Raw genomic sequence first — 26,735 nt, forward strand, 5'->3', positions numbered from 1 at the left:
AGACATCCACCACAACTGTGCCATAATCCCTGAAAACAACTCAGACAGCTTCAATCCCAAAGCTTCAGGGGCTTACAGACCTAAGAACAGAGGCCTTCTTATCCTGAAGCGGACCATGAAGAGGCTGCCAAGGGCATATAGCAGTAGAGCAGCTGCTCCAGCTCCCAGGCCTCTGGGCATTATCCAGTTAGAGAACAGGGTGCCATTCAGGGTAGATTTCCACCTCCTCAAAGAAAGAGTAAGCTCATAACACACACTTGGCCCACACTAAATCAACAAGTGGCCCACCCAGTAAACATACATCCTTTCTCTTCGGTAGGCACAGACTGAGTTCCCACACTAGGAACCTATGGGGAGCCCAACAGACCCCCACATACAGGGCATGGGAAGCAACCCCTAGAGTTCTGCTACAGTCCCGACTACAGACGGCACCAGCAATTAAACCAGAGTTTCTCAAACAGGGGTTGGTGCTTGTGTAGGGAAGGCCCCTGGCAGGCTGGGCCGGTGTGTTTACCTGCCCTGTCTGCAGGTTCACCCCATCGCGGCTCCCACTGGCCGCAGATCGCTGCTCTGGGCCAATGGGAGCTGCTGGAAGCGGCGTGGGCCAAGGGACTTACTGGCCGCCACTTCCAACAGCTCTTGAAAGCCTTCAAATTTTCAACTAGTGGAGCATATGGAGCAAACAAAGACCAGATAGAGAGAAGCAAAGAGAAGTGGAAATGAAAAACAAACATGTTCCAGCTCTGAACACAGTACAGGAACAGACAGTAAAACATTTTCTGCTCCTCCTTCTAAACCAGGCAGGCAGGCAATAAGCATCTCTCTTCCACATAGTGGCCATATACTGTGGAATGGACAACCTCTACTCCTGAGGGCATTCTGTGCCAAAAAATTAAAAATTCTGCACCAAAAAATAAAAATTATGTGAACAATATTTTTAAATTATGCAAAATTCTGCAAATTTTATTTGTCAAATAAATGTGGAGGCTCCAGCATGGCACTGGAGAGCACAGGCCACTGGTTGCACAGAGGTTCACTGTGCAGCTCCCCCTGGGACACGGACTCAGCAATGGGGCTGCACCCAACCGTGACACAGCACAAGGACAAGACCTGCTCAAGAAACATCCCAGGGCTCTGCCCCTTGGTGTCAGGTGCACCTGGTGTGGGCAGGCAGGCTCAGCAAAGCAGGATCCAAGTATGGACAGGCTTAGTGGGGGAGGATCCAGGGATGGGTTGAGAGGGTTCTCTGTGGGGCAATCTGGGTGTGGGAAGCTCAGTGGGGGATCCGGGTGCGGAGGAATCTGGATGCATGGGGTGTTCTGGGTGCAATAGGACTCTGCAGAGGGGTCTGGCGAAGGTGTTGGGGCTCAGCGGCGGGGTAGGAGTCTGAGGGGGAATAGAGCTCGGCAAGGGGTCTGGGTGTGGGGGGCTCAGTGAGGGGTCCAGATGCTGGGGGAGTGGGGCTCAATGGGGTAGAGATCCAGGTGCAGCTGGTTGGGGCTTGGTGGGGTTGGGATCTGGGTGCAGGTGGCTCATTATTATGGTCCAGGTGCAGAGGGAGTGGGGCTCATCAGGGGAGTTTTGAGTGTGTGTGGAGGGGTGAGGTTCAGCTGGAGGGTGTGTCTGACAAGGTTTTGATGCACGGGGTTGGGCAGACGGGGGTGCAGCTCCCTGTACAGGGATCCCTCCCCATGCAGCTGAGGAGCAGTGGGTGCAGGAAGTGGTCGTGGAGGGGGGAGAGGGGTGTTTGCAGAGCTTCCAGCAGCTGAAGGAGAAATCTGGGGGTAAGTCTGACCCGGCCCTGGATGCTGTGCAGGTGAAGAGGAAGTCCCGTCCTCCCCAGCCCAGCAGGGACTAGCAACTGAACCCAGCACAGGGTAGGAGCCACCTGCCGGGTCTTCCCCAGTCCTGCCTCCTGCCCCACAGGGATTTCTCTCTCGGCTGGCTGCCCTGGGCACCCAAAACATACTGCTGGAGAGGGTCGCATGACCGCTCTTCCAGCTTCCCTTTGCTTCCCCATCAGAAAGTCATTTTTCTGCATGGAAGCAAAGAAATCTATGGGGGACAAATTCTGCACATATGCAGTGCCACAGAATTCCCCCAGGAGTAAACATCTTAACTCTGCTAGTCTCAGGAAGACTCGATTTAATCATGGATTTCTACATAAAAGTGCAATCTTGTTGGTTGTTACCAACCTGAAGATCCTGCATGTTCAGACATGTTCCTTTAATCATCGTCAACGCAGCTTCCTCCTGAGAAGGACACTTCTCATGATGTTGTTTCATTCAGGCAACCAGGCCTTGCATTTCTTTGCTGCACTGTTTGCATTTTACACGCATGCCTGTCTTACCCACCGGTAGAGGAACTTCATTAAAATATTCCCAAACTGGGTCTCTTTTACAGCCTGCTGCCATTATAGGTTTTCCCTTCCAGTGAGAGAATGGTATGGTAGATCTCAAATCAATGAAGGCTACACTCAGAAAGACCTCAAGACTTCTGAAATATGTTGCTCAAACAGTTTCACTTTTGTTTCTACTGCCTGTCCCTCCCTTCTCATATTTATCTCCAGACTTCTTCTCTTTGTCCAGATCTATTCTGCCCCCAACAATCTTCTATTCATTGAACTTTTTGAAACTGAACTTTTAGAGAGAGGTAAGGGATTGACTCTGTGTACACAAATTTGCAGCGGGACAATAGGGTTGAGGTCTGTTATTTCTCACCTCTATATATTATTTATTTATTTAAAACCATTTTTGCTGTTAACAAGCATGTATTCTCTGGAGACACAAATCCACAGTTTGAGAACTGCAAACTAAGCACCTCTGATGGTATCTTCTAGACTGATCCCTGAGTCCCATTGGGTAGATAGAAATATTAACCTAAATAATACAGAAGCCCCTGGAATTAGGGTGACCAGATATCCTGATAAAATCAAGACTGTCCCGATAGGTAGTAGTTTGTCACGCATCCTGACCAATGTTTTGCACTTCAGCCTTTTATCATTTTTTTTTGCACGTTGATGGCATCCTACCCGCCCCCCATGTGTCCCAATATTTTGTTGTCATCTGGTCGTCCTACCTGGAACCCTGGAAGATTGGGACCCTAATCCATGAACTATTGGAAATCATTTATAAAGCTTTTCTTAAACATTACATGAATATATTGTTTCATACTATAGAATTTGAATTTATAATCCCTATTCCATGAGATATCTTTGAGCTATAATGTATCTTAATTAAAACTATCTTTAGATAGGTTTTTTCCTCAAAAAGCATTTTATCAAAAAAAATCTTTTTTTTAAATTTGTTTTTTAATTCATTGATTTTTATCCACCTGGACTAGTCTTGAACCTTTCTACATCTGCCACTAGAAAACCATGCTAAACAGGCATCTTCTACACTATTCTGCTTAGCTTGAGAGGTCAGAACCCAGCACTGAACCAAGTCGATACCTGGACAGGAGAACTTCATGAACGCCCTGCGTTGTGCAGGAAGCAGTGCTGGCAATCAAGCACTGCATCCTCCCTTAGCTAGTACTATACTCATCGCCTCTAAGGTGCTAGGAGGTACTCTGCAGCTAGAACTTTTGACCTTACAAATAAGATACTGAGGCAGGGGCAGAGAGGACTCCAGCTCCAATATCCTTACAGACTGAGCAGATTAAAAAAGATTAAATTTAATTTCCAAATGACATTCCGTATCTCTCACTCTTCTCCCCTTTCTATCTCCTGCTCATATTTCACCACCATCCATTCCAATTTGGGCATGAGGCAGCTCTTGGACCTTGCAAGACAAATACTTCCCCTGCAAAGCCGCCTCCGTCTGTCCTTCCATTTAGCTATAACCACCAGATATAGCCCTCTTCCTATAGCTCTGCTGCTGTTAGAGACACAAGTAGCACAGGAAAGTAGCCATACTTAGTATATTTAATGAACCGGGCAAGCAGGGTGCACAGTAGACCTTGGGGGAAGAAGGAGCACGAGGCTGCTGCCAAAGAAAGAAAACTGGCCCATGCCACCCCTGGAGAGAGGAGTGAGGGCAGAGGTAAAACCCAAGTAAGAGAATCTTAACTGCATTGAAAACATACCCAGTTCTCTCACATGGAACCAATAAAGCAGCTGTGGCTGAGCTTGAGGAAATGAGGTCTTGAGCCACATCCACCATTCCTCTTGCCCCCTACCTCCAGCGAGCCACTTGTCTAAAGAGCTGAGTTGGAGCACAGCAAAATACCATGAACTCCGCCAGCCCTGTAGGTAAGTAGGATCCTTCTAGTCAGGAGATTGGGAAAACTGCAGGGTGTCCTAAAAGTGCAGGATCATGCTATCATGCACTGAATTCAAAGCCCTGAAAGATCCTATGGTATAATTTATTAGAGAATAGCATTCCTTTTCCAGCCAAAACTTAATCCAGGAAATTACACTCTTCCTAAATTTCCTCTGCAGTTTCAGTTGCTTTAAACTGTTGTGTAGTGTTTAACAGCGACATATGTACTTCAGTGGTGAGAATTTTTGTATACAGAGCTTGAAAAGTGTACCCCATACACATTGACCTAAAAAAAGCAACAATAAGGAGTTGTTGTGGCACCTTAGAGGCTAACAAATTTATTTGGGCATAAGCTTTTGTGGGTTAAAACCCACTTCATCAGATACATGGAGTGGAAAATACAGTAAATACACAGCACATGAAAAGGCGGGAGTTGCTTTACCAAGTGGGGGGTCAGTGCTAACAAGCCAATTAAGAGACGCCCAGTCCAATACCCACTTGACCTCAGCTACTGGAACACAGGAGGTTGCTGTGATTCCTAGGATGCTTTCTCTGGCCCCTGCATAGAGATTTAATTTATGTACTTTCCTCTAGCTAGTAGCTGTCTAATATAATCCTCCACCAACTGCTGGAAGGAAAGAGTTCTCTTCCACCTAAGCCCCTAGAGCTCTCCTGGCTATTGGAGAGGGTTCACTGATATATTACCTATTGTATGCATCCTCTAGTGCCACAACACTAGTGCATGCTCCTCCTGATACTGCAGTTCACAGCTTTCACAAGCAGCAACAAATTGATATGATTCCTATCAGCTTCACGGCTGGCCCAGGATTCTAAAGAACAGCAATGAAACTGACCAGAAATTAAACTGCTCTGTTTCTGCTAGGCAAGCACCAGAAGAGTCACTGGAGCAATCTGTCTGCAGAGACAGCAAAAGAATCAATAATGGATAGAAACCTACTCTGTTAACTAAATCTTATATTCCACAGTAGTGGTTTTCAACTTTTTTTTCATTTGTGGACCCGAAACAATTTCAAATGGAGGTGCGGACCCCTTTGGAAATCTCAGACATAGTCTGAGGACCCCTGGACCATATGTTGAAAACCACTGTTCTATGGTAACAACCACCTTTTGCAGATCCCTTAGACGCAATCTGCGCCAAGACCACAGGTTGAAAACCACTGTTTTAAAAATTGATGTCCTACTACTCACCTTGGAAAGTTCCCTACAGTCAAATGGATATTTCAAGATCTGTCTGTATGCATACATATGTTTGTATTTGGTTTGCAAAATACTTTAGAATAGATGTATAAACCTTTAACACCCACAATTTCTGACCTTTCCCTCATTTCTCTCCTCTCAAACTGTGTGAACTTTACAAATATTCCCCTCCCCCTCATTGTGAAACAAAAAATCACGAGTTGCCTGAAATCAGCTTTGACATCACATGGCAACTGGCCTAAGGCTGGGGGCAAAAGATGAATCACCCATCTTCTGACAACAGAGATGAGCCACAAGTTACTAGCTTCCAAATCCTAGCTCTTGTTCTGCTGCCTGCAAACAGCCTTTTGGTGACCCTGAATGGCCTATGAACAAGCAGCTTTGGTGAATGGCTGAATACTGCTGCTGCATTGAGATATGGTTCCCAGACACTCCTGTCCCTTTCAGTCCTCCAAGAGTCATTCACAATTACAGCAAGACCCTTGCAGCTTTAAGGAACAGATACACATTTCCTAAAAGCTACTCTGAAAAAATTCAGAAGGCTAAGTCGTTGAAAAATATCCCTCTTCCTGCCAAAGCACAAGGCGTAAAGAAAGACACTTAAAATCTTTTGAAATCTGCTTTTGAAATCTTTCTGTAAGTGGATTCTCTGAAAATACACTGCCATGTAGTGCCAAGTCTCTAGTTCGTGGTTTCAGAGGGATAGCCGTGTTAATCTGTATCAGCAAAAACAACAAGGAGTCATTGTGGATATTAGCTTTCGTGGGCTATAACCCACTTCAACAGATGCATAGAGTGGAAAATACAGTAGGCAGGTATAAATATACAGCACATGAAAAGATGGGAGCTGCCTTCCCAAGTGGGGGGTTGGTGCACTGATATTCACCCTTTCTTGTCAACTGTTGGGAATGGGCCACATCCACTCTAGCTGAATTGGCATTGGTAGCACTGACCCTACCCTTGGTAAGGCAACTCCCATCTTTTCATGTGCTGTATATTTATACCTGTCTACTGTATTTTCCACTCTATGCATCTGATGAAGTGGGCTATAGCCCATGAAAGCTTATGCCCAGATAAATTTGTTAGTCTCTAAGGAGCCACAAGGACTTCTCGTTTTTTCTCTAGTGAGTGTAACTCTTTGCCTTGAATACTAAACCAATCCAGATGCTGGAATCTGTATTACAGGCCACACACCAGAAAGGCAGTATGCTTGTTTTTCAGTCCACATAAGGCACAAGGAGAAGGCAGAAAGCAGTGACAGAAACATCTCATTCCTCCCACAGGCCTTTTTCGCAAGCCATCAGCAGATCCATGAGGTACAAGGAGATCACACTGAGGACAACACATTATCAGGGGAAACTAACTATGAATACAATCCCACTCCAGTTAGACAAGTGATTTTAGCATGAATGACAAACCACTTCACACGGAGGGAAGCACTGAGACTGAGGGTTGGTGCCTGCTGTCACACCTGATGAGGCACAGAAATAAGGGATTTCACAGCAAGGGATGTAGTATCTAGCTGCAACATTTGGTCAAATACATAATAAACTGAAGTGTTTTCGTTAAAGCCAAATAACATTTATTTCTCCAGATACTGCAGAAGGATTTGAGTATCAAAAAACTACTAAAATAACAGGCAGCCTTACCCTCACAAAAGATAATATTTATTCAACTTATTGGATGTACCCATCATCTCTCTTTGGCCTAAGAGAGCCCAGACTTCTTGATATACAGGGTATGTAGCAAAACATATCTATTCCCAAGTTTTCCAGGACAGACTTGATTTAAGATGAAGTTATTTTTCCTGACTTATAGTATTCCTTTTAAGACACGGATGATGTACTGTGAATGGATGTGTTCATAAAAAAAAAGTTATGTTTTGTTACTCTGTTTTTGTCATAAGAATATTATTGAAATAATTGGAGACAGAACATTACTTTGGAGTACACAGGCATTGAGGAAGTTCAGTTTGAAACTCCTTATCAGAATTAAATGCCTCTTATGCCCAGTCTCTACAAAGAGGTTTTGATGGTTAAACATTTTGAAAACAACAACTTTTAAAAATGACTCTATTGTTTTGTTTCTAAAAATTACTCCAAACATACTTTAGCTTAATCCTCTACATTGCTAGTATAAACTAATCAGTCAATTTCGACAAGAAGATTCAAATCTGCCTTGGAAGCAAAGTTTGAGGATAGTGACTGAATAGATTTAAATTACAAATTTGTGAAAGTGAAGAATGAGGAGAAGCCTCCCTAGGCACTACAGGAAACTCTCATAAGAGATCCAGGGTTCACTTCCATGCAGGAGTGAGGTCCAATACTAGGAAGACACGTTAGAGAGGAAAAGCAGGGAGAGCATCCAACATGAAAATTTGAAGAGCATTCTTTTCTACACCTCCGATGACCCAAGCTGGGTCCCTGGGTATGTCTACACTACAGGATTATTCTGATTTTACAGAAACCATTTTTTTAAAACAGATTGTATAAAGTCGAGTGCACGCAGCCACACTAAGCAGATTAATTCGGCGGTGTGCGTCCATGTACCGAGGCTAGTGTCGCTTTCTGGAGCGTTGCACTGTGGGTAAGCTATCCCATAGTTCCCGCAGTCTCCCCCGCCCACTGGAATTCTGGGTTGGGATCGCAGTGCCTGATGGGGCAAAAAACATTGTCGAGGGTGGTTCTGGGTACAGCTTCACCCCTCCCTCCATGCAAGTAGCAGACAACCATTTCGCGCGTTTTTTCCTGGGTTAACTGTGCAGATGCCATAGGTCGGCAAGCATGGAGCCTGCTCAGCTCAAGATAGCAGTCATGGACGTTGTAAACACTTCATGCATTCTCGTGCAGTCTATGCTGAAACAGGACTTCCAAACCAGGTGAGGAGGCGGCTACGGCAGCGCAGCGACGAGAGTAATGAGGACATGGACACAGAATTCTTTCAAACCATGGCCCCTAGTGCTTTGGAGATCATGCTGGTAATGGGGCAAGTTCTAGCCACTGAACGCCGATTTTGGGCCCGGGAAACAAGCACAGACTGGTGAGACCGCATAGTGTTGCAGTTGTGGGACGATTCTCAGTGGCTGCGAAACTTTTGCATGCATAAGGGCACTTTCATGGAACTTTGTGACTTGCTTTTCCCTGCCCTGAAATGCCAGAATACCAAGATGAGAGCAGCCCTCACAGTTGAGGAGCGAGTGGCGATAGCCCTCTGGAAGCCTGCAATGCCAGACAGCTACCAGTCAGTCAGGAATCAATTTGGAGTGGGCAAATCTACTGTGGGGGCTGCTGTGATGCAAATAGCCAAAGCAATCATTAAGCTGCTGCTACGAAAGGTTGTGACTCTGGGAAATGTCCAGGTCATAGTGGATTGCTTTGCCGCAATGGAATTCCCTAACTGTGGTGGGGCGATAGATGGAACCCATATCCCTATCCTGGCACCGGAGCACCCAGTACATAAACCGAAAGGGGTACTTCTCCATGGTGCTGTAAGCACTGGTGGATCACAAGGGATGTTTCACCAACATCCACATGGGATGGTCGGGAAGGGTTCATGACGCTCGTGTCTTCAGGAACACTACTCTGTTTAAATGGCTGCAGCAATTACTTCCCAGACCAGAAAATAACAGTTGGGGATGTTGAAATGCCTGTAGTTACCCTGGGGGACCCAGCCTACCCCTTGATGCCATGGCTCATGAAGCCATACACAGGCAGCCTGGACAGTAGTCAGGAGTTGTTCAACTACAGGCTGAGCAAGTGCAGAATGGTTGTAGAATGTGCATTTGGCCCTTTAAAGACGCGCAGGCGCACATTACTGACTCCCTCAGACCTCAGCCAAACCAATGTCCCCTTCGTTACTGATGCTTGCTGTGTGTTCCACAATCTCTGTGAGAGTAAGGGGGAGACCTTTATGGTGGGGTGGGAGGCTGAGACAAATCACCGGGCCGCTGATTACACGCAGACAGACGCCAGGGCGATTAGAAGAGCACACCAGGAAGCGGTGCCCGTTAGAGAAGCTTTGAAAACCAGTTTCATCAGGGGCCAGGCTATGGTGTGACTGTTGTGTTTGTTTCTCCTTGATGAAACCCCCTCCTCCTTGATTGACTCATTCCCTGTAAGCCACCCACCCTTCCCCTTCGATTACCGCTTGCTTCCTAAGGAAATAAAGTCACTCTCGTTTAAATATCATGTATTCTTTATTAATTAATTATAAAAACAAGGTGAGAGCTGACAAGGTAGCCCAGGTGGGGTTTGGGAGGAGGATAGGAGGGAAGGGAAAGGCCACTAAAAATTTTTTCAAAATAATGACAGCCTTTTGGTTGGGCTGTCCACTGGGGTGAAGTGGGCGGGTGCACGGGGCCTCCCCCCACGCATTCTTACACGTCTGGGTGAGGAGGCTATGGAACTTGGGGAGCTGGGAGGAAGGTTATACAGGGGCTGCAGCGGCACTCTGTGATCCTGCTGCCATTCCTGAAGCTCCACCAGATGCCAGAGCATATCCATTTGATCACGTAGCAGCCCCAGAGTTGCATCCCGACACCTCAGATCTTCCTGCTGCCACCTCTCATCTCGAGTGTCTCTCCTCTCCTCACGTTGGTCCCTCCTGTCCTCATGGTCACTGGCATCTTTCCTGTACTTTGATACCACGTCCTTCCACTCATTCAGATGAGCTCTTTCATTGGGGGTCACTTCCATGATTTCTGAGAAAATTTAGTCTCGCGTCTTTTTTTTCCGCCGCCTTATCTGAGATAGCCTTCGGGATGGAGGAGGGACACTTGAAAAATTTGCAGCTGCAGGAGAGAGGGAAAAAAGGGAGCGAAGATACATTTTACAGAACAATGGTTATACTCTTTCATGGTGAACAACACTATTCACTTTACATAGCACATGTGATCTCACTACAAGGTGGCATTTTGCATCTTGAGTGCCTGCAGCTTTGGTGTTAGAGATCACAGACGCAGGTCCAGGCAGCAGAATTCGGCTTGCATGTGGCCATGGTAAGCTATTGTCTTTCGGCTTCTGCAGCCTTCATATATCCAGCGCCCTCCTTTCCCAAATAGCAAGCAAAGCCCGTTGAGTGTTGCTTCTTTCCTGTTAACGTGCAGCACCAGAGCCGTACCCATCCAATTCTCTGGGATAATCGCTTTACCCCTCCCCCCACCGCGTGGCTGGTAGCAGGGAAGATCCCAGCTAGCCAAACGTGAAAAAGCTCAGCGCCAATCACCCTCCCCTTAGCTAAATGCAGGGAAGGATTTCTTTTAAGCCACAGGCAAACAGCCCAATCATCTCTGTCCCTCTCCTTAATTAAATTCCTGTATTTCAACCAGGTTATCATGAACAATATCACTCTCCTGAGGATAACACAGCGAGATAAAGAACGGATGTTGCTTGAATGCCAGCAAACACCGGGACCATACGCAGCTAGGCTTTGTCATGCAATGATACCAGATTACTTACTACATGCATGGCGTGTTCAAGTGTCCTACCATGGAGGACGGAATAAGGCTGACCTGCCCAGAAACCTTCTGCAAAGGCTTCTGGAGTACCTCCAGGAGAGCTTCATGGAGATGTCCCTGGAGGATTTCCGCTCCATCTCCAGATATGTTAATAGACTTTTCCAGTAACTGTACTGGCCGCGAAAGCATCCCAAGTCCTCAGGGCAAATTTATCACTAAAAAATGCTTGCTTTTAAACTATGTTTTATATTTATAAAGGTACACTCACCAGAGGTCCCTTTCATGGTTTCATTGTGTGGGATAGTGCCTTGGGAGGGTACTTCCGTCAGGGTGAGAAAAAGCTCCTGGCTGTTGGGGAGAACGGAGTGCTGTGTGCTCTCTGCAAGCTTGTCCTCCTCCTCTTCTTCCCCGCCCGCAGAATCCTCAGGCTAAGATTACCCTCACCTCGGAATCCATGGTCAGGGGTGGGGTACTGGTGGCGGACCCCCCTAGAATTGCATGCAGCTTAGAGTAGAAGTGGCACGTTTGTGGCCCTGCCCTGGGCCTTCCGTTTGCTTCTTTGGTTTTCTGGTAGGCTTGTCTGAGCTCCTTAACTTTCACACGACACTCTACTGAGTCTCTGCTGTGGCCTCTCTCCATCATGACCTTGGAAATTTTTTCAAATGTTTTTTCCATTTCGTCTTTTGGAATGGAGTTCTGTTAGCACACAATCCTCTCTCCATATAGCAATCAGATCCCGTACGTCCCGTGCAGTCCATGCTGGAGCTCTTTTTCAGTTCTCAGACTGCATAGTTACCCGTGCTGATGAGCTCTGTGTGGTCACCTGTGCTGATCAGCTCTCCATGCTGGCCAAAAAGGAAATGAAATTCAAAAGTTCGCGGGGCTTTTCCTGACTACCTGGCCAGTACACCCGACTCCAGATTGCTGTCCAGAGCGGTCACAATGGTGCACTGTGGGATAGCTCCCGGAGGCCAATACCGTCAAACTGCGGCCACACTAACCCTATTCCAAAATGGCAATACCGATTTGAGTGCTACTCCCCTCATCGGGGGGGAGTACAGATATTGATTTTAAGAGCCCTTTATATCGATATAAAGGGCTTCGTTGTGTGGACGCGTGCAGGGTTAATTCGGTTTAAGGCTGCTAAATTCGGCATAAACGCGTAGTGTAGACCAGGCTCCTGTTTCAGTCCTGGCCACAGTGGAGGGAGGAAGCAGCAGCCATCAACCTGATCCTGCAACAGATCTCAGAAAGTGTTGCTTCTTCCCCGTAACTGCTTTGCTTTATATGGGTATTTTATAAATGACTCAGCCAAAGCCAGTATGGCGGATTGGATCACAGAAATCCTCTTTGGGACTGTCACCTGGTGTGCTGAAACCACCCCTGAGCCTGATTTTCCTGCCAGCCTGGGGGTTCAGTGCCCTGTCTGGTTTGAGCCAGACCTACTAGCCTGCTACAAACCCAGACCCAAGTCTGAACCACGTCCCACAAAAGCTGCAGGCTTAACTGAAAACGGTTTAAGTATTCCTGTCTCGAGCACCCAGATATCCAATTCCCACTGGGGTACAAACCCCAAATAAATCCATTTTACCCTGTATAAAGCTTATGCAGAGTAAAGGGTAAACTCATAAATTGTCCGCCTTCTATAGCGCTGATAGAGAGATATGCACAGCTGTTTGCTGTTCCACGCCTCGGTATTAATACATATTCTGAGTTAATTAATAAGTAAAAAGTGATTTTATTAAATACAAAAAGTAGGATTTAAGTGGTTCTAGGTGATAATAGACAGAACAAAGTGAATTACCAAACAAAATAAAATAAAACACGCAAGTCTATGATTAATACAGTAAAAAAGCTGAATACAGATAAAATCTCACCCTAAGAGATGTTTCAATAAGCTTCTATCACAGACTGGACGCCTTTCTAGTCTGGGCACAATCCTTTACCCTGGTACAGCCCTTGTTCCAGCTCAGATGGTAGCTAGGGGATTTCTCATGATTCCCACCCCTTTGTCCAGTTCCACCTACTTATATATCTTTGCATAAGGCGGGAGTCCTTTGTCCCACTCTGGGTTCCCACCTCTCCTTCTAAATGGAAAATCACCAGGTTAAAGATGGATTCCAGTTCAGGTGACACGATCACATGTCACCATAAGACTTCATCACCCACTTGCCAGCACACAGGGATACAGGAAGACTTGCAAGTAAAACAGAGCCATCTGCAGACAATTGTCTTGGTTAATGGGAGTCACTGAGATTCCAAACCACCGTTAATGGCCCACACTTTGCATAATTACAATAGGCCCTCAGAGTTATATTTCATATTTCTAGTTTCAGATTCAAGAATGATCATCCTATTTGTATGAATGTAAGACACTCAGTAGATTATAAGTTTTGAAATGATACCTTACAAGAGAACTTTTGTATGAAGCATATCCCAGTTACATTATATTCACACTCATTAGCATATTTTCATAAAAATCACAGAGTGCAACATCACAGCCAGATCTCAGCATTTTGATTAAATACAAAATTTGAAGGTGAATTTTGGTGCAGCCCTATGTCCAACACCCCACATCCCCTCCACTAGATGGGCAAAACTTCGGGTATTTTAAATCCTGTTTAGTGAGAGCCCATTTATCCAGAAACATAGGGTCAGCCCGGAAAGAATGGTTATTTTCCTTACACTAAATATGGTTCTTTGGGCTGTGTTGTCCAGATAAATTTCACTCTTGATGGTGGACATGTGCCCCATACGCTCAAGGTCAGAATCTTTCGGCAAGCAGTGTTCATTGGGGCTGGAGCTGTGCACCGAATGACCTTTTGATCCCAACTTAAAGGCGTAAAGGGTGGCGGAGGGCCAACCAAGCCTGAGTTTCCTCGCCAATACAGAATCCAGGTTTTATAGGACTCCGTAGTAATGCGAAAGAGGGCAGGTCATAGAACATAAATTAAAAAAAAAAAATCTAAAAGAACCATGGTTAAGTAACTGTTCTTTATTCTTAATGTGCTTGTCCGCATATATTCCCCTCTTGGAGACTCACAAGCAGTAACCTGATCTATCAGAGGTGGGTGCTCACAGTTTATCTGAATAAAAACTATAAAGCAGCTCTGCCAAAAGAGACATCTACCAAAGATCAGCGTTCAGTAAACGTATGAACTGATCCCAGATAGCTACTCTACAAATTTCTGAGATAGGAACACCTTGGAAAGAAGCTGCCTGGGCTCGAAATGAGCTGAAGGATCCAAACTTGCTAGCTGATAGCATACCTTAATACAGTATGAGAACCATTTAGACAGGCTTTGAGATTATATGGCCTGGTCTCCGCATTCTCTCTGCAAAGGCAACAAAAAATGTAGGCGAGACTCTGAACGACCTAGCTCTATCCATTGAAAAATGAGAGGGTTCTACATCTACACCAAGAGTGGAATCTTATCTCCCTTGGGTGGGAGTGGGGCTTAGGGAAGAACACTGGTAAGTATTTCATCCAGTTTAGGTAGAAATCAAAAATCCTGCTGTCAAGTGGAAATCGAGTGGTGACACACCCTGGAGCTATGACACAGGAAACTCCTGCAATTTATCTCCATGAAGATTTTTGCTCAGTCATAAGGGCTGAAGCCTGCTACCAGCTAGCCAAAAACTAGAACCTATCTGGAACAGAAGCCTATAAAACCCAACTATCCTAATTAACTAGATAAAAAAAATTGATTGTATATAGTTACATTTGCAATTGCGCAAAAGGAGAGATACTGGTCACAGTTCTGTCTCATAGCCATGGATAGTAAGAAGGAACTGAGATAGGGTTGGCCCTGCTCTGCCCTTTACGACCTTGGCTGAGGGAATGAGGATATAAACAGTACAGGCACAGCCCCAACGGACACTGCTGGCCAAAATATTCTGATCTTCTGCACATGGGACACATATGTACCACAAAGAGTGGAATATATCTATGGACAAGCACCTGATGAAGAATTGACCACTTTCTGCAACAAGAGGCAGGAGGATTCCAAAGACTCACTTGATTATTATTTGTGTTATGGTAACCTAGATACCAAAGATCTACTGTGTTAGACACTGATAACTGTACGTTCCAAAACGTATCAGGAAGGGCAGTACCAGCTGCACACAAGCATAATATGGAGGGGAACTTTACCAGGTTACTATAGAAACAAGTAAACAGCATTCCTTGGTCACTAGGACAGTGGTTTTTTTGGTTTGGTTTTTTTTCCTCCTCCAGAAAACCAAACACCCCTGTTAGGAACCATTAGGAAAGGGACAGATAATAAAATAGAAAATATCATAATGCCATTACATAAATTCATGGTACACACACATCTTGAATATTGCATGCAGTTCTAGTCACCTCACCTCAAAAAAGATACGTTAGAATTGGAAAAGGTATAGAGAAGGGCAACAAACATGATTAAGGGCATGGAATAGCTTCTGTATGAGGAGAGATTAAAAGACTGGGACTTTTCATTATGGAAGAGAGACAACAATCAGTTTCACATATACAGAACGGGAAGAGACTGTCTAGGAAGGAGTATTGCAGAAAGATCTAGGGGTCATAGTGGACCACAACCTAAATATGAGTCAACAGTGTGATACTGTTGCAAAAAAAGCAAACGTGATTCTGGGATGCATTAACAGGCGTGTTGTAAACAAGACACGAGAAGTCATTCTTCCGCTCTACTCTGCGCTGGTTAGGCCTCAACTGGAGTATTGTGTCCAGTTCTGGGCACCGCATTTCAAGAAAGATGTGGAGAAATTGGAGAGGGTCCAGAGAAGAGCAACAAGAATGATTAAAGGTCTTGAGAACATGACCTATGAAAGAAGGCTGAAAGAATTGGGTTTATTTAGTTTGGAAAAGAGAAGACTGAGAGGGGACATGATAGCAGTTTTCAGATATCTAAAAGGGTGTCATCAGGAGGAGGGAGAAAACTTGTTCACCTTAGCCTCTAATGATAGAACAAGAAGCAATGGGCTTAAACTGCAGCAAAGGAGATTTAGGTTGGACATTAGGAAAAAGTTCCTAACTGTCAGGGTAGTTAAACACTGGAATAAATTGTCTAGGGAGGTTGTGGAATCTCCATCCCTGGAGATATTTAAGAGTAGGTTAGATAAATGTCTATTAGGGATGGTCTAGACAGTATTTGGTCCTGCCATGAGGGCAGGGGACTGGACTCGATGACCTCTCGAGGTTCCTTCCAGTCCTAGAGTCTATGAATCTATGAAGAAGAGGGGATATGACAGAGATCTATTAATAGGCAGCACATTTAAAACAAAGAAAAGGAAGTACTTTGTCATACAACGCACAGTTAACCTGTGGCACTCGTTGCCAGGGGACATTGTGAAGGCCAAAACTATAAGGAGTTAAAAAAAGAATTAGGTAAATTCATGGAGGATAGGTCCAAATGGCTAGAAGCCAAGATAGTCAGGGATGCAACCCCATGCTCTGGATGTCCCTACGCTCTGTTTGCAGAAGCTGGGAGTGGATGACAGAGGACGGATCACTCGATAACTGTCTATTCTGTTCATTTCCTCTGAAGCACCTAGCATTGACCACTGTTGGAAAGCAGGACAGTAGGCTAGATGGACCATTAGTCTGACCCAGCATTGCAGTTCTTATGTTCTAACAAAGGAAATCTTGAGTCAGCACAGATACACAGTCACAAGTCCAAGATACTAGAACTAACTCCCATTCCACTAATGGGGGGGGAGGGGAAAGGGAGGGTGCTCTCTCCACTGCCTGAACTAAGGGGTTGCTCTAATTCCTCCTCTCATCCCTGAGGGACCTTTCAGAAAGAGGTGTTGGTCTGGTTTTCTGGAAAAACAAAACACAAAACACTATCCCAGTGACCAAGGAATGCTATTTGTTTGTTTCTATAGCGACATGATAAAGCTCCCCTCCCATACTGAGCCTGTGAGCAGCTGGTTCTCTCCTTCCTGACAAATGGAAATCAGGTGGTGACACAACCTGGATCTGTGACACAGGAAACTCCTGCAGCTTGGGACCTGCCCCTGTTTCTGTACACAAGCATCAACCCCAGAGCAGGAAGGAAGTGCACCCAACTCCCATGACTATATGCTAAAGTGCAGGAGGAGAAAGCAGCACACCAGGAAGTGAAAATAAGTCAGCGAGTAACAATGCAAGCACACTGAAAGCTTGCTGTGGAACAGGACTATTTCAGAGGAGCTCCTCATCATTCCCCAAGCTCTTCCACACCCTGCTAAACTCTTCCAATCCAATCACCTACAGACAGCTAGACTACTACTGCCGTTGTCAATAGGCCTAGATACAGCCTGTCTACCTCCCCAAACCTTGACTAGTCAGAAAATTATGGTGCTGATTTGCTTAATGCTAAAGTTCTGATGAACAGCTACATTAGAAAACAACATGCAAAACTACTGAACTGAGAGGCCCTTTCCTATGGGTAGCTCAGAAGAGGAATTCTTCCCTACTTTTCTCTTCTGCCATCTTTATTAAGGCATGTCTGGCCCCAGGATTTTTTCTTCCACTTTACCCTTCCCTACTCAAACTTGGCACACAAAAAAAGAAGCACTAAATCTCACTGAGCTGTATGCCAAGGGAACCTGCATATGCCATTCACACAACAGCCACTATATGTTTGAGAGAAGTTCCAGTGAAGAAGCAGTGCATACAAACTGAGGTGCAGTTATTCTACAGCACAGGGTGGGACGGGGGTTGAATGAAAACAGAGGCTACAGAGGGGATGAAGGGAAGCAGGAAGAAACAGTATTTGGAAGCAGAAAGAATAAATGATAGTTTAAAACTATTCTGTAAGCTTCTAAAATCTACTAGTTCACCAGTAAGTAAAGAACAGGATTTTTTCCTTGGTGACTGCAAACATCTAAGGCCTGGTCTACACTACAGGGTTAGGTTGAATTTAGCTGCGTTAGGTTGATTTAAAAATGAATGCATCCACACAACCAACCCCATTCTGTCGACCTAAAGGGCTCTTAAAATCAACATCTGTACTCCTCCATGGTGAGGGGAGTAGCACTAAAATAGACTTTGCTGGGTCGAATTTGGGGTAGGGTGGACGCAAATCAACGGTATTGGCCTCCGAGAGCTATCCCAGAGTGCTCCATTGTGATCGCTCTGGACTGCGCTTTGAACTCCAGTGCACTAGCCAGGTACACAGGAAAAGCCCCAGGAACTTTTGAATTTCATTTCCTGTTTGGTCAGCATGGCGAGCTCAGCAGCACAGGTGACCATGCAGTCCCCCCAGAATCATAACACATTGAATGTTTCTATGCTCTCCCTATCATCTCCGTCCCTGAGGTTATTGCAGATTAGAAGGCAAAAACACAAACACCACACTCACGATGACATGTTTTCTGAGCTCATGCAGTCCTCTCGCACTGATAGGGCACAGCTTAATGCATGGAGGCATTCAGTGGCAGAGGCCAGGAAAGAATTAAGTGAGCACGAAGAGCGGAGGCAGGACACGATGCTGAGGCTAATGGGGGAGCAAACGGACATGATGAAGCATCTACTGGAGCTGCAGGAAAGCCAACAAGAGCACAGACCCCCACTGCATCCACTGTATAACCGCCTACCCCCCATGTTCCATAGCCTCCTCACCCAGATGTCCAAGAACGCGAAGGGAGGGGAGGGGGGATCAAGGCTTCGGGAATGCAGCCACTCCACTCCAGAGGATGGCCCAAGCAACAAAAGGCTGCCATTCAACCAGTTGGATTTTTAGTGTGGCTACAGTAAGCAATGTGGCCTTGTCCTTCTCTCCTCCACCACCCCACCCGGGCTACCTTGTTCATTATCTCAGGTTTTTTTTAAATTAATAAAGAAAGAATGCATGGTTTCAAAATAATAGTTACTTTATTTCGAAGAGGGGAGGCTGGTTGGCTTACAGGGAATTAAAAACAAAGAGGGCAGGTTTGCATCAAGGAGAAATGCACATAACTGTCATACCGAAGCCTGGCCAACCACAAAACTGGTTTTCAAAGCCTCTCTGATGCACAGTGCGCCTTGCTGTGCAATTCTAATCGCCCTGGTGTCTGGCTACTCAAAATCGGATGCCAGGCAATTTGCCTCAACCTCCCACCCCACCATAAACATCTCCCCCTTACCCTCTTAGATATTATGGAGCACACAGCAAGCAGCAATAAAAATGTGAATGTTGGTTGCGCTGAGGTCTGACCAACAGCACCAGCTAGCTTTTAAATGTCCAAAGGCACATTCTACCACCATTCTGCACTTGCTCAGCCTATAGTTGAACTGCTCATTACTACTGTCCAGGCTTCATGAATGGATCCCCCGAGCTAGTCGCTGGGGAGCAGGAGAACAGAGTTGGAGGGGAAGAGATGGAGCCGTACACCATGCCCTGGAGGTTGCTAGGAGCCGGGCAGGGAAGACATTCCCAAAACTCCCGGCCAAGCTACATGCACGACAAGGACGGTTAGCAGTCCTACTGCACCCTCTGCTGCCAGCAGCACCCAGGAGGACCAGTACGGATCCCCTGAGCTCATCGCTGGGAAGTAGGAGAGCAGAATTGCAGCAGAGGCATTGGATGATGATGGTTAGCAGTCCTACTGCACCGTCTGCTGTGAAGGCAAAGTGCTCTACTGCGTAGCAATGCCAGCTGCTGCAGGTGCTTCTGTGTCAAATGCCTGGAGGTCCGAGTATGGCAAGGTACCTCGGCCAAGGCAAAAAGAGCAACAACCCTGGAGCTGTTAACCACAGAAGTGCTATTGAGGTGTTACAGCGATGATCGGACTGGAATGTACAGCTGCAAGAGTTCTTCACTGGTGACAAAGGACAGGAATATGACGCACCTAAAATCTCAAAAGGCCTGCACATTTCCCAGAGTCACTACCCTTGATAACAGAACGTCAATGATTGCACTGGCTACTTGAATCACAGCAGCCCCCACAGTAGACTTGCCCACAACAGAAGCAGTGACGGTGAGTTGAGCAGGCTCCATGCTTGCCGTGGTATGGCGTCTGCATGGGTAACCCAGGAAAAAAGGCGCAAAACGATTTTTGCCGTTGCTTTCACGGAGGGAGGGGCAACTGATGACATGTACCCAAAACCACCAGCAACAATGTTTTTGCCCCATCAGGCATTGGGAGCTTAACTCAGAATTCCAATGGGCGGTGGAGACTGCAGGAACTGTGGGATAGCTACCCACAGTGCACCGCTCCGTAAGCCAACACTAGCCACCTAAGCACTCCGCCGACTTAATGTGTTTAGTGTGGACATACGCAATCGACTGTATAAAATCAATTTCTAAAAATCGACTTCTATAAAATCTACCTAATTTCGTAGTGTAGGCATACCCTAAGACATCAATTGCAAACATCTAAGACATCAATTAAGGCAGAATTTAAGCTTCTTTTTTTAAATTAAGTTTCTAATCCTGATGGTTGAGAAAACCGTTGAAATGTGGTATGAATGTGGATGCTGTACTGTCCTCCTGAGCCTTAACATAGACAGCTCCAATGCCTCTGGTGCTGTTCAGTTTGAGCAATTAACAAGATTCTTGTCAGCTTCACCACTATTATTCAAAAACCCATAGGCAGTTGTGAATCCTGTCCATTATGCTGCTATTCTAGAAAAGTTTGAGCAGAAGCAAAGGTGGCTAGAGACATAAAGGGTAATGAGAAAACATTCTACAAATACATTAGAAGCAAGAGGAAGACCAAGGACAGGGTAGGCCCATTACTCAATGAGGGGAGGGGTGGAGAAATGACAGAAAATGTGGAAATTGCAGAGGTGCTTAATGGCTTCTTTGTTTCGGTTTTTACCAAGAAGGTCGGTGGTGACTGGACATCTTACATAGTGAATACCAGTGGAAATGAGGTGGGATCAGAAGAAGCTAGAATAGAGAAAGAACAAGTTAAAATTACTTAGACAAATTAGATGTCTTCAAGTCACCAGGGCCTGATGAAATGCATCCTAGAACACTCAAGGAGCTGACTGAGGAGATATCTGAGCCATTAGCAATTATCTTTGAAAAGTCATGGAAGTTGTGAGAGATTCCAGAAGACTGGAAAAGGGAAAATATAGTGTCCATCTATAAAAAAGGAAACAAGGACAACATGGGGAATTACAGACCAGTCAGCTTAATTTCTGTACCCGGAAAGAAAATAGAGCAAATTAAGCAACCAATTTACAAATATCTAAAAGATACTGAGGTGGTAAGCAACAGTCAGCATGGATTTGTCAAGAACAAATCATGTCAAACCAACCTGATAGCTTTCTTTGACAAGGTAACAAGCTTTGTGGAGAGAGGGGAAGCAGTAGAGGTGGTATATCTTGACTTTAGCAAAGCTTTTGATACTATCTCACATGACTTTCTCATAAACAAACTAGGGAAATGCAACCTAGATTGAGCTACTATAAGGTGGCTGCAAAACTGGTTGGAAAACCATTCTCAGAGAGTATCAGTGGTTCACAGTCATGCTGGAAGGCCATAACAAGTGGGGTCCTGCAGGGATCAGTTCTGGGTCTGGTTCTGTTCAGTATCTTTATCAATGATTTAGATAATGGCATAGAGTATACTTACAAAGTTTGCAGATGATACCAAACTGGAAGGGGTTGCAAGTACTTTGGAGGATCAGATTATAATTCAAAATGATCTGGACAAACTGGAGAAACAGTTTGAAGTAAATAGGATGAAATTCAATAAGGACAAATGCAAAGTACTCTGTTTAGGAAGGAACAAATCAATTGCACACATACAAAATGGGAAATGACTGTCTAGGAAGGAGTACTGTGGAAAGGGATCTGGGGGTCCTAGTGAACCACAAGCTAAATATGAGTCAACAGTGTAATGCTGTTGCAAAAAAAGCAAACATCATTCTGGGATGTATTAGCAGAAGTGATGTAAGCAAGACATGAGAAGTAACTCTTCCGCTCCACTCTGCACTGATTAGGCCTCAACTACAGTATTGTGTCCAGCTCTGGGCACCACATTTCAGGAAAGATGTGGAGAAATTGGAGAGAGTCCAGAGAAGAATGACTAAAATGATTAAAGATCTAGAAAACATGACCTATGAGGGAAGATTGAAAAAATTGGGTTTATTTAGTCTGGAAAAGAGACGTATGTAAAAGATTGTTACAAGGAGGAAGGAGAAAATTTGTTTTTCTTAATCTCTGAGGATAGGACAAGAAGCAATGCTCTTAAATTGCAGCAAGGGAGGTTTAGGTTGGACATTATGAAAAACTTCCTGTCAGGGTAGTTAAGCTCTCAAATAAATTGCTTAGGGAGGTTGTGGAATCTCCATCATTGTCTAACCTGCTCTTAAAAATCTCCAAACACCTGTCAGGAATGGTCTAAATAATATTTAGTTCTGCCACAAGTGCAGAGGACTGGACTAGATGACCTCTCAAGGTCCTTTCCAGTCCTATGGTTCTATGGATACTAAAACTATTCACAGGAAAGAACCACACAGAATGGAAGTTGGGTAGCCTGGCTGGCAGGCTTCTTCCCCTCCCTATATTACAGCAGTCAGGAAGCTTGAGAAAAGCAGTAGAGAAACACCCTTCCACTTCCCTCAAAGCAACCTGTGACAATGCGGTTCTGGCGGGACCCAACTGAGTGTGCCAATTCAGGACAAATCACTTAAAACAGGGCAGTTACAGCCCAAGGCTAGGATTTTTCCACCTCTAAGGCAAACCAAACCAACCAGAGAGAGAGGACTTTGGTCTCACCCCACTGGCTAACCACAAGTCACACAAGCAATTCCCTTAGACACACCAGTTTCCCAGTATCACCACCAGTGCCACTTGTCCTGGGGACGAATGGTTATGAAAATTAACACCCCAAGATAAGAAAAAGGTTCTCTTGATCCCAAAGAATCAAGCCCCAGACCCAGGTTAATATACAAATCAGATCTTACCCACAAATCACACTGTTGCCAATCATAAAAGGAAAAAGATATAGCTGAGAGCTAGAATTGGTTAAATGGAATCAATTACATACAGTAATGGCAAAGTTCTTAGTTCAGGCTTGTAGCAATGATGAAGTAAACTGCAGGTTCAAATCAAGTCTCTGCAATACATCCCCCGTCGGGATGGGTCATTCAGCCCTTTGTTCAGAGCTTCAGTTTGTAGCCAAGTTCTTCCAGAGGTAAGAAGCAGGATTGAAGACAAGATGGAGATGAGGCATCAGCCTTTTATAGTTTTTTCCAGGTATAAGAACACCTCTTTGCTGTAATTTTCCACAGTAAGGACAAAATGGAGTCTGGAGTCACATGGGCAAGTTCCTGAATACTTTGCTGAGTTACAATGCGTATCTGCCTTCTCTCAGTGGGTCAATTGTATAGTTGATGATCCTTAATGGGCCATCAAGCAGGCTAGGCAGAGCTAACACCAATTTGTCTGGGATGTCTCCCAGAAGCATAGCACAAGTTTGAAATACAGATAGGATAGAGCCAATATTAATAACTTCAACTAAAAAATGACACATGCACACAGACAGCATAATCATAACCAGCAACCCATAACCTGGTCTTAGACACCTTATATGACCCCCCTTTACATAAGATTTGGTGCCACTACAGGACCCTGGTTGCAACCATGTTCTATATGGTCCCAGATTATATCGATAACATCACAAACCACACAGAATGGAGGTTGGGGAGGTGTACACTGGGGCAGGCTTCTTCCCCTCCCTATAACACAGCAGTCAGGAAGCTCGAGAAAAGCAGTGGAGAAACACCCTTCTATTTCCCTCAAAGCAGCCAAGAAGCTCTGGAGCAAGAGAGACAGAAAGCTCTGACCGGTAGCTAAAATCGGGAGGAGCTTCAAAAAAAAAAAAATATCAGCCACATATTAGCCAGATGCTAACAAATAAAAAAAAGTAGAGCCCTGTTAGCTGGTACCAGGGGCAGCACCTTGGTAGAAATCACACGCACACACACGGCTTGCCTACATGGAGAAATTTACGATTATATCACTACAGATATAGCAGTATAACCACACACCATACACACCCTTATTCTGGAATAAGGGTGTCCCCAGGGGGAGTTTAACTGGTATAACTATAGTGAAATAAATATACCAATAAGTTTCCCCATAAAGAAAAACCCAAGTTATATCAATTGGAACAGAGAGGATGGGAAGTACTGGGCTTCTCCCCTAAACTCAGTGGTCCCCAAACACACACACCTCCACCCTGTCCCCATACCTTTGGTTTTCCTATCTACATCTGGCTCAGAGGTATCTGGTAAATTTTTCACAATGTGAGTATTCTTTTAACTAATAAAGGCACCCAGCCTAGGAGTAATACAGCTGCTGCTCACTTCATATATAGCATATCTGACTAAGACAGGCACCACTTCTTGTGGTTTCAAGCACAGGAAACAAACGTCACTCACAGACCTACAACCAACGGAAGAAACCATAGCGATGCAACAAGTCTCCAACAAAGCTAAACACCAACATCCACCTCATGCAGCTTAGCAAACAGAAAGCAGCAGCTTCTATCATATTAGTGGAGTCTGCATGGAAGAACATTCTCACAGCCTGGCGGCAACTCACTTAGAAAGGCCAGAAGTTATTACACTGATCCAGATTCTCCAGACACTGAAGCCAACTAGGCATCTTCAAGAATGCTACAGAGGAACAGGATGGCTCACTGCCACTGGTAATAGAAAAAAGCTTTTCACCTCTAGATCTCTAGGTCACTACTGACTTTGGTTTGGATTTGAACGAAAGTCTAGATCGGGGTTCACAAACTTGGTTCGCAGCTTGTTCAGCATAAGTTGCTGGAGGGCCGCAAGATGCTTTGTTTATCTGAGCGTCCACAGGTACGGCCACTAGCAGCTCCCAGTGGCAGCGGTTTGTCGTTCCTGGACAATGGGAGCTGCAGGAAGTGGCGGGCATGGCCATACCTGTGGACGCTCAGGTAAACAAAGCGTCTTGCAGCTCTCCAGAGGCTTACCCTGAACTAGCCACGAACCAAATTTGGGAACCCCTGGTCTAGATTTTTCCTGATGTATGTGGAGTGGCCTATACAAAATGTGCCTTAATCTTATTCCTGATGGAACTACCCCTAGATATCTACAACACTATAACACCACCATAGTTGGTGGTATTTGGCTACCAGATTGGTAGTCTGCAGAAAATACACCAGGCTGAATGGCTCAGGGAGATTTACATGCTTGCCAGCCCTCCATGAGTGATTCCTTCAGTTGAAGCACATTGGGAAAAGCAATATGAGGAAGACTGCACTACCAGCATTCCATCTGGGGATAAATACAAGACTTTAAGCATATGTTTACACAGCAACTAGACACCCACGGCTGGCCTGGGCTAGCCGACCCAAGCTTCAAGGGTGTTTCATTGATATGTAGACTCCCAGGCTCAGGCTGGAGCCAAGGATCTAGAGCCCTGCAGGGTTGGGGGCGGGGGTCCTAGAGCCCAGGCTTCAGCCTGAACCCAAAAATCTACACAGCAATGAAACAGTCCCACAGCCTGAGCCCCACGAGCATGAGCTGGTTGGCATAGAACATAACGGCCATACTGGGTCAGACCAAAACTCCATCTAGCCCAGTATCCTGTTTTCCAACAGTGGCCAATGCCTGGTGACCCAGAGAGAACGAACAGAACAGGAAATTATCAAGTGATCCATCCTCTGTCACCAATTCACAGCTTCTGGCAAATGGAGGCTAGGGACACCATCCCTGTCCATCCTGGCTAATAGCCAGGCACTTATCAGTTCTTTTTTGAACCATTATAGTCTTGGCCTTCACAACATCCTCTGGCAAAGAGTTCCACGGGTTGACTGTTCGTTGCATGAAGAAATACTTCCTTTTGTTTGTTTTACAGCTGCTATTAATTTCATTTGGTGACCGCTAGTTCTTGTGTTACGTGAAGGAGTAAATAAAACTTCCCTATTTACCTTCTCCACACCTATCATATCGTCTCTTTTCCGAGATGAAAAGTCCCAGTCTTATTAATCTGTCCTCATATGGAAGCTGTTCCATATCCCTAATCATTTTGCTGCCCTTTTCTGTACCTTTTCCAAGTCCAATATATATTTTTGAGATGGGGTGACCAGATCTGCACGCAGTATTCAAGATGTCAGCGTACCATGGATTTATACAGAGGCAATATGATACTTTCTGTCTTATTATCTATCCCTTTCCTAATGATTCCCAACATTCTGTTAGTTTTTTTGACTGCCACTACACATTGAGTGGATGTTTTCAGGGAACTATCCACAATGACCCCAAGATCTCTTTCTTGAGTGGTATCAGCTGCAGCTTCTTTTTTACTATGTAGACGTACTCTAAACCTTTCATCTACGTTAGCAGTGGGTCAAACTATCCCCAGGATTTAGGGGCCCAATTGGTGTTTACAGATGGGCAGTGGTATTTTCATTTATAAGATTCTGAATAGACACTGCTGTGCTTAAGGCAATGTTTTAGTCTTCATCACATGAATCCACAGGTAACAGCTAAAAGCTTTACAACTAACTTGAGAGCCACGCAGTCACAGAAACACAACCTGTGCTGGCTGTGGGTGTGGTTCTAGGAATATTGAGCAGAAGGTCTCCAATTAAAATCAGAATGAATAAAAGAAAGCTCACAGCAAATTCAGTTTCACGAAATGAAGATACTGAATGAAAAAGAGACAGACAGATATACAGAGGAATGAGAGAAGAATAGAAACACACAAAAGGAAAAAAGGATCTTTCTTGTAAGGATGTCACTGTTGTTTCAGTGGAACTCTGGTATAATCTGGAAACCCCTTGACAGCTTACTGCATAGTAGGAAAGAGAGAAGTGCTTCACCCAGAACAGACATTA

General features: G+C 45.1%; 1 protein-coding gene across 4 annotated transcripts in view; it reads right to left on the bottom strand.

Moving 5' to 3' along the window:
• DIAPH1 (diaphanous related formin 1) overlaps window positions 1-26,735 on the bottom strand; it is a 176,158-nt gene that overhangs the window by 136,873 nt on the left and 12,550 nt on the right. Inside the window, exons 1-2 of one of the 4 annotated variants that reach the window (XM_030571953.1) lie at window positions 6,616-6,620; window positions 2,067-2,071 (exon numbers count right to left, since the gene is read on the bottom strand). The exons of the other annotated variants lie outside the window; for them this stretch is intronic. The gene's annotated coding sequence lies outside the window, so the exon portion shown is untranslated. Of the gene's footprint in view, window positions 1-2,066; window positions 2,072-6,615; window positions 6,621-26,735 lie in introns of those variants that run through there. 4 annotated transcript variants of the gene reach the window in all.

Source organism: Gopherus evgoodei, chromosome 8, assembly GCF_007399415.2.
Source record: "Gopherus evgoodei ecotype Sinaloan lineage chromosome 8, rGopEvg1_v1.p, whole genome shotgun sequence".
In the NCBI taxonomy this organism is placed as follows: domain Eukaryota; kingdom Metazoa; phylum Chordata; order Testudines; family Testudinidae; genus Gopherus; species Gopherus evgoodei.